The sequence below is a fragment of the Ipomoea nil genome, unplaced genomic scaffold (assembly GCF_001879475.1).
Source record: "Ipomoea nil cultivar Tokyo-kokei standard unplaced genomic scaffold, Asagao_1.1 scaffold3195, whole genome shotgun sequence".
NCBI lineage: Eukaryota > Viridiplantae > Streptophyta > Magnoliopsida > Solanales > Convolvulaceae > Ipomoea > Ipomoea nil.
Genome location: NW_017619623.1, coordinates 295,840 through 305,705, shown reverse-complemented (window position 1 = coordinate 305,705; position 9,866 = coordinate 295,840).

Genomic DNA, 9,866 nt, shown 5'->3' with positions numbered 1-9,866 from the left:
ATATATATATATATATATATATATATATAAAAGAAAAGTCATTTTGAAGCAGGAAGGTATATCCTAGGAAACTCTAGTTTCAAAACTGGAATAGACTCGATAGATAGGGATAAACACATTCAACAGTTATAACCAAGCATATAAAGATACTAGCATATATCCTATGGGATAAGCACATTCAACAGTTGTAACCAAGCATGTAAAGATACTAGCATATATCCTATGGTCACGGATTCACTTCATCTCATTTATATCATCATTTAACTCATCACACAAGCAAACTTTGTTGGCGCCACAGGACCAATCGCATGCCCATACATGAGGGTCAGCGCATATAGCTCTGACACGGCCCTGCAACACCCTGCCTCGTATCGCAACACGAAGGGGTCGATCGCAACCGACCGATGAACCGCAGCTCATCATAATGTTTAATCGCAACCAAATAGTGGACCGCAGCACAAGAGTGATCATCTGACCGCAGCCAGGAATATGAACCGCAGCTCATGTAAAATGTTTGATCGCAACCAAACGGTGGACCGCAGCCCAAAAGTGATCATCTGACCGCAGCCAGGAATATGAACCGCAGCTCATGTAAAACGTTTGATCGCAACCAAACGGTGGACTGCAGCCCGAGAGGGTAATTCTGACTGTAGCCAGCTTCTGAACCACAGCTCAGGAACAACCAATTTGATCGCAACCAAATTGGGGTATCATGCACACATAACTCATAGCAGTCACATGCAACCCACATTAACACATTGGGAAAGGGGAGAAAACGTATAATGAAACCTATGCGTGGTCATTCACATACTAAGAATAATCCTAAGGGGTTCATACTTCTTTCACCTAGGCCAACGGGATGCCAATTCAACTAGCATGTGATATATAAGACTCATTTATCTTACGAACGGTACCCGAAACATCAAACTAGACTTAGGCACGATAAACGGAGTTCGTTGGGACACGACCAGGGTCGGGGAAACATCAAACGGGGAAGCCGAAGTCCCGAGGTGGGAAAATTCCACCGGGTAGCCGGTGGGTGGAGGACCACCCGCCGGCGACAAACCTCCGGGCAGCGGGTGCCCGGCGGGCAGTCGTCTGCCCGCTGCCGGCAACGTCCTTCTCAGGCAGCGGGTAGGTGGCGGGTCCCCCTACCCCCACTGACTCTTTATCAAAATAAACGTCCCGGGATCCGTTGTGGAACCCGAAACCATGCTTAGACACTTTTAAACGCAATTGATGACACCATGTAGACAATTAACGGATCAAAAGCAAGAATCATATAGCACATATCCTATCATAACTTCTAAGCATAATCAACACCCGAACATGCGAATTCCCACCCAAATTTATCAAGAATAACACAATATGAGTTTCACGATTCATCCTAGGGCTCTAATCATATTTAAATCAACAAGATCGTAGTTCATCTTTTAACATCAAGAAACATCAAGATTTATCAAGAACATCACATAATCATCAAGAACCTCTTATCATCATCAAGATCATCAAGATCCCACATAAAATTATCCCATCAATTATCAAGATCATATCATCAATATTATAAACGATTCATCACGACACAAGCGTAGAGAAGAAGCCAAAGAAGATAATTATAGCAAAGAAAATAGGTTTTGTTAAGACAGGGGTTACCTCTTAGCCTTAATTAATTTCCTTGGCTATGAAGGGTCTTTCTTTAAGATTCCTTCTTTCTTGATTTCTCCTAAGGGAATTCTTGGAACTTCTTGTGTGGTGAGAGATTATTGTGGTGTGACTTCTAGGTGCCTCCTATGTCCTTATATATATATATATATATATATATATATATATATATATATATATATATATATATATATATATATATATATATATATATATATATATATATATATATATATATATTTAAGAGTCCTAATTAGGGTCTGAATGGTATGGGTTTACTAATCCTATTCCTTATAGGACTAAGGACTTGTTTTAGGGATAAGGGTCCATGGTCCATAGTGAACCATATTAATTAATTAAAGAGAATCCTAATCATAATCTGAATAGTAAAAGGCCTACTTCCTTTATTCCTAATATATAAATAGGTCTAGGATTCCTAATTAGAATCTGACTAGTAAAAGGTTTACTTTCTTTATTCATAATAGGCTTAAAACTCTAGTTTAGGCAAGGGTCCACGATTCATGACGGACCTTATTAATTATTTAAAGGGAAACCGAACCAAATTAAATCATATTTAATTATTATTAACGGGATTAATTAAATAATTAATCCGGGATTGAATGTCGTAACACGGGGTGTTACACTCTCCCCCCTTACGAGAAGCTTCCTCCCCGAAGCTTAGAAATCATTACAGGGATAACGAGTCAAAAGTAGTACGGTGGTCATATAGGGAGAATGTATTCTATGGGGAGAATATATAATTGTATATCTATGTGTACTGGGTTTTTGGGAACGATTGGGTTAAATGGATTAAGAGAGTGGGTTTCAAACTTTGAGAACAAAGTGAATTTAGGAATGAGGATCGAAGTTTTCAAGGTTTGCAACTTTAGTAGGTGAGGTTGCTACCTTGTATGGAATCGTTAAAATAGGGAATCAAGAATGGGGTTTGAAGGGTAGAAAGGGTTTTGCAATAAGGAGGGGCTCGGTTGTCCAACGGAGGGAAAGGGATTCGGCTAGGATGGGTTAAGGGTTCTCGATCCCAGTGACTATTCTGGTTTGATGCTTTGATCACGAGGTATTGATGAACTGATGATCCTTCCCCTTTGGTGTTTATACTTGCTTTTCTTTAAGATCCTTGTCGATCCTTGCTTCCCAAGCTTAAGTTTCATCCTTCTTTTCTATCTTGAGGGAATCTTCCGCGATGATTTAATACTTACTTCTTTAATGCGTTTCTTGCACTAGATTGCATATGAGTATGATTATATTATTGCACTATAATGCATATGAATATGAATATATTGTTGCACGACATTGCATAAGAAAATACGTATATTGTTGCACTAGATTGCATATGAGTATGATTATATTATTGCACTAGAATGCATATGAATATGAATATATTGTTGCACTAGATTGCATATGAGTATGATTATGTTGTTGCACGAGATTGCATAAGAGTATGAGTATATAGTGGCACAAGATTGCATGAGAGTATGAGTATATTGTTGCACTAGATTACATGAGAGTATGATTAATTTGATGTACTAGATTGCATAAGAGTATGATTATATTGTTGCATAAGATTGCATAAAAGTATGATTACATGGTGGCACTAGATTGCACAAGAAGTATGACCTTAATGTTATACATGATTGTATGCGAATGAAGCATCGCAAGAGAATTATTTGAAGGAGAAGCTTAACTTAAGGTATTCCTTTGAGCATGATTGTTGTAATGTAGTAGATGTTCTACTAAATGAGTTATGTGATAAGATGGAAGCATGTGAACACCTGTTATATGGTCTTTTAGCATGATCTTATCTGTAAGCATGAATTGCTTGATAAGTTATTTGAGAAGTCTATATGTTGATGAATATACGTGATCAGTCTTATACATATATAAGCATGCCAGCCGATAATATATGGTGCAAGCATTTAGAAGGAATATGTTAATCCAAAGATGTTTTGAGATTAGCTTATTGCTATTAAGATATCAAATGTTTTCAAAGTATATGTTAGTATGCTATACATGGTTGAGTGTGGTTATACTTAGCTTCGTGCTAACGGGTGTTTTCCTGTTTGTCTATGTGTTGCTTGTAAAACCCCATTTCAAGTGGGCCCTGCAGTGAGAAGAGATCGAGTTAGATTAGTCTCTTAGTTTGAGATGTCTAAATTCTACTTTTATTTATGATCACATTATGGATTTAGACTTATGACTTGTGTTAGAGGATTGATGTAGACTGTTTTGGGGTGACGTTTTCCCCTTATCTTTCTAGTATTTATTTCTAGTACTCAGACTTAATCTTATTTGTAGTTTTACCCCTTTAGCTTGTGCAATCACCAAGAGTGGTGGTTGTGGCGGTGACACTCCCACTACTTATCATCTAGATTCCGCTGCTTAGTTTATGTTAATGACTGTTTAGAGATGTAATTAAGAGTTAGGAAAGTGGGGTGTTACACACAATGCGTTGTCAAGCCTGTCGGCCCAATCTCGCCTATGCCTTGAGACTATCTTTTCTAATATGGACTTAATATCTCTGTTGGCATTTTCCACTTGTCCACTAGTCTGAGGGTGATAGGGTACACCGCCTCGATGCTGCATTCCATGTCAGCGAAGAATCTTAGTCATTGGCACATTCCGAAAGTGGGTACCCCTATTGCTTATAATAGCCCTTGGTACTCCGAATCTGGCAAAGAGCTTTTTCAAAAATTTGATTACTCTTCTTGCGTCATTAGCTCGTAGTGCCTCAGCTTCTACCCATTTGGACACGTAATCAACTGCTACTAAGATATATTTATGCCCTTTTGGCTCTGGAAACAGCCCAATGAAGTCTAGTCCCCATCTATCGAAAACTTCATAGGCTAGAATATATGTCTGGGGCATTTCATCTCTTTGTGTCACATTCCCTACTCGCTGACAGCGCTCGCAATCTCTTACACAAATTTGTGCATCTTGAAAGATGTTTGGCCAACAAAATCCTGCTTCTAAAACTTTCTGTGCGGTGCGATTTGCAGAATGATGTCCTCCGTAATTCCCTTTATGGCATTCTCCTAGGATTTGTAGTCCCTCTTGTTCAGGAACACATCTTCGGATGACTTGATCTGCACATAATCGGAATAGGTGAGGTTCATCCCAAAAATAATACTTAGCTTCCGCTTTGAGCTTCCACTTCTCATCTATGCTTGAGTGAGACGGTACAGATCATCCTACCAACAAATTCGCTATGTCTACATACCATGGTACCAGAGATACTCCTAACAATTTCTCTTCTGGGAAACATTCTTCAATTTCACTTTCAGTTTCTACGACCTCATTATTCTCAAGCCTAGATAAATGGTTAGCGGCTTCGTTTTCCTCTCCCTTTCTGTCCACTATTGTGACATCAAACTCTTGAAGTAACAGAACCCATTTGATTAATCTCGGTTTAGCTTCTTGTTTTGTCATCAAGTACCGAATAGCCACATAGTCCGTGTGAATCGTGCTTTTGGACATCAATAAATATGAACGAAATTTATCAAAAGCAAACACCATGTCCGTCAGTTCTGATGTACACCTAATTGTGCACATTTTTAGTATTGATTTATCTATAATTGTTAGGCTTAGGGTCATGATTGTGATAATTTAATTGCATAATGCTTTATTTTATTATTTAGTTGTGGTTCACACTCGTTTTGAATGTTTTACGGTGTTTGTTAGTGTTTTTGAACCATTGTAGGTCAAAGTTATGAGCAAGGGGAGTTCAAGGATGAGTTTGGAGTAATTTTGGACAAGTTCGGGGTCCAGAGGACTCGACACGTCGAAAATTTACCCAAGCAATCGCCGTCAGGAATGACGCAGTAGCGCAAATTATTTCCAAATCCAAATTAAAGGCGCTGGATTACAATATCAAATGGGGGCAAATAAATCCAAGTCAAAGAGGGAATAATTTCCTTGTAATGTTGTTTGTTTGTGTCCGTTGGCCATTAGCTCTGACCGATGAACTTTGCAGGAAGAAAGAGATAGACAAAAGTGAAAAGGTGATCATTTCATTCATCATCCTCACTTACATTGTACATGGGAATATATAAGATAATCGTAACGGTAAACATAATGAGGACATAAATATGTCCGTTACATAATAATGTCCACTAAGTATATATATTTATAACACTCCCCCTTGGACATTATTTGGCCACGACCTTGCCTCGTTAAAAACTTGTTAGGAAAACCCGGTGGGAAAAAACCTAGACAAGAAAAGAGTACAATAGAAAATATATTCATGCCTCATTAAAAACTTCACTAGGAAAACCACGTGGGAAAAACCTAGTTTGAAGAAAAGAGTACATGATATTTGTAAACTCATATATTGTACTGATTGCCTCGTTAAAAACCTTAACTTAAGAAAACCTCGTGGGAAAAACTTAGTTAAGGGGAAAAAGAGCACAATTATAAGCCTTCAAGGCATAATCTTCAGGATATTTGGGGTTTGTTTACTTAAGTATTTATATACAACTCCCCCATTAATATATCATACTCATACCTCGTTAAAAACCATATGGTATGCTGCAAAAAGTATAACTATTAGTCATTTTAATACTCAATCTACAGGATTGACAAAAAGTATAACTATTAGTCAATTTTAGACCCAATCTACGGGATTGACTCGAATGAATGTACTTCTTGTCTCCCCCTGAAGATAACAATATTCAAATTCTACATTGCCTATAAAATCATTGTTTCTAAAGGGTGTAGAGAGGGGGATATGGTACAATCTTCAGGATTGTCTTTAGAATTTATCATATTTTCTCATGATCATCTGGACCGATAAAATTATATTATTTATTGTTTATATTTTGTTGCTCCCCCTAAATATAATAATTTTTCTTTATCTACACATATCAATCTTATGGATATTTTGTAGGTATATATTTGCTAACTTGTCACTGGAGCAAACCTTCTGAACAAATATTTTATCACTCTTCTGGAGTTCATGTGGATCAAGGTATTTTATATCATGAAAAAACTATATACATTTTTATCTGTAACAAGTATGATGACTTCATGCCAAAAAGAATCAATACGAGTATTTTTACCTTGATTTTGCTATTCGTTATCTTATCTCATAACTTAACATCATCAAACTCTTTATATATTTCATTGATGTTTACACCATAAATATTGACTGATATAATAAATAAGTCCATTATCAACTCTTTATTGAGCACATAATGGTACATATTATTCATTCTATATGAGGATAATAACCCCATTCGCAACTCTCTAAAAAGTATATAATGGCACTTAAATAAATCCTCATTTCGGGAATTATAAATCCAATAGGGATTTTCAAGATAAACTAGAGGATATATTTAGGATATTTTCAAGAGGAAACAATATTTGAGTTTCCCAATCACATATAACATTACTAGGCATGTTTATGATAATATATTTTCATACTTTGTTATGGGGGAGAAAATACCTTTAGTCAAATTATTGACTATAAGAAAGATCATAGTTAGTAACTAACTAACTTTTATACTTCTTATTTTGTGATTTTCATTCATCACACTTTGAGAAAATTCATCAAGGATTTTAAATATAAGTAACAAGTTACCCATATAAATATGTGATAACTATAACTATTAGTTACATATCTAATTTATTTACTGCTAGTTTTATTGAATAGCGGAATATAAAGCCATGACTAATATTGGGTCTCGGCGAAAACCCTCCACTCGCCTTTTATTAGCGAATTCTGATTTGTATGCCTTAATTGCTATTTTCTATGAAAATTAGCACGCTGCAGGCGTTATACTACTATTTTCATTTCTGGATCCAGACTTAAGTATTTATGAGCAATAGAGGCAAATATGTTGTCGACAACTGTAACAGCTTTGTAGATATCTTTTATACACATGGCAATTTTGTATCAACCAAATATATGGCATTTCCCAAAAGTATTTGGATTTGGTTGTTCCGCTTCCCCAGTATTTTAGTTATTTGGTGCACCTACAATTTTACTGGGGGTTTTCGCCTTTTAGACGAATATCTTCAGGATAAAATTTCTATATTTCTGGAGTGACGAAATTTCTATACTAGATCTAGTTTTGTAAATTCTTAAATCAATATATGCTTCTGGCATAATGGTAGAGATTTTTAGTCCTAGTTGGGGATTTCAACTCTTAAAATATTTTCTATGGACTTAGTCACTCATTGAGATTTCTAGCAGATAATTTGTTCCATGACTGAACTTCTGGTTCTATAAGGCTAGTACATGGGTTTGAAGATTTGTATCAATTTCTCGGCATTTAATTAATTATAAATTTCAAATCTCCCCCTAATGCCGAGAAAAGATCTTATAATGCAACCAACACTATTGTTGATTTCTCATGATGAGATATAGCTAGAAGGGTTGCATACTAAAAACAATTGAACGCAGATAGGGAAATGCATCATGTATTAGCGTATGTGATATGTAGTGGATCAGGATATTGGTTTTTTAATTTTGAAGGACCCCAACAAAATATTTCCTCCAAAATTGCTTAATTTGCTTTCCGGACAAAGTTGTATTAAGATTTTGAACTTTGGTTTTAAAAAATGATATTGTCTATCTTAAATATTTGTTTCATGAAAATTAGAGAAACAAGTGGAGTACTCAACATACTATGTAGTATGGAGTGAACTAATCAAGATAACATATCATAATTTCGTCTATGGATCATGTTTTCTATCAATTTGGATTCATGACAAATATTCTTTTTGACAATTTGCCATAGTAAAACATCACAGTGACATACACATGCATACAATTGTCAATATAAGAGAATTATAAAATATTGTCTTTTGAGAAAAAAACACTTATCTGGTTTGTTTTAGAATACTGTTTGACAATTGTATGGCCATCGCATGATCTCTTCTAATGTTGGTAATTGCCTTACATGTTTGATAAGGATAATCAAACTATCATAGATTGTTATTACGATAAACATTGCAATCAAAATGAAATGTGCCAATTATTAATCTTGGAGTCTTTATGAACGTACATGACTCCAATTTCGCAATATAGTTTCTTAAACAAATTGCCATAGTAAAATAATGCATATGTTATCTTCAAAAGAAAACCTTATCTAGGTTCATCCCCAGGGTGTTATGCTAGTAAAGCATAGAGTACAATCAGCTCATATCCAAATAAATTGTATAACATAATCACAATTTGATGTATATTCAATAATAAGTTGATTGTCAATTTGAAAGCAATATAGATCTCAATTCTGTAAAAAAAAATCAAATTGCTGGCCCAAAACATTTTATATATATATGTATATCAGAATATATCAGGCCCAAATATCATAGATATACCAAAAAAAATTATATTTGTCAATTCTCCACCATGTAAAGGATGTTGGGCTCATACGAAGTATATTACATTCTGGATGTTCAAACTAGACCATTGTCTCGCATTTGGTTGGCAGACTTTGATGGCCCAATTTAAAAAAATAGTCCATTGCTATGAAATCCCAACAGGTACATTATTACCGCAGCCCAACAACAATAACAGAGAGTAAAACCTTCTAGGTATTTTCTGCAAAAGGAAGATCAGATGGCGCAGCGCAATCGACGACTTACTGCCGCCGCCGCGCCTGTTGTCCTCCGCCGGCAACAACTAACGCGATTACTGCCGCCGCCGCGAAGAGGGAAAGACATGTCGCGATCTGATGGAGCAAATAGGTCTGCAGCGATCATTTTCTTTCTCGCCATTGCCGACGCCATGAATCAGCGAGGAACCGCGCAACCAGATGGAGAGGAAGATCGCCGGAAGTGAGTTGGCCGAACGGAGTGGGTGACAGAGATCAGGAAACAGATAGAAGAAAAATCTAACATCAAGTAGGTTTTGATTTTTTTCATAAAAATTCTCCGTCTCTATTTGCCGGCTGAGATTTCTTTCGGAATAAATAAATTTTCGGAAAAAAAAGGATAAATGTTTCATAAAATTGTATATAATCTGAAAGAAAAAAAATTTGTTCGAAGGAAATTTGTTTGAGTCTATCTATTGTTTCCAGTTTTGTAAAAGATCCATGAACACTATGTGTATATGTCGAAAATAGTGGATCTATGAATTTCATCAATATTATTCACAAGAAATGCATATATATATTACCAAAAATGTAATAAGTTCACAGTGTCAAAACATACTATTGATGCATATATGTATACTACCAGTAAGA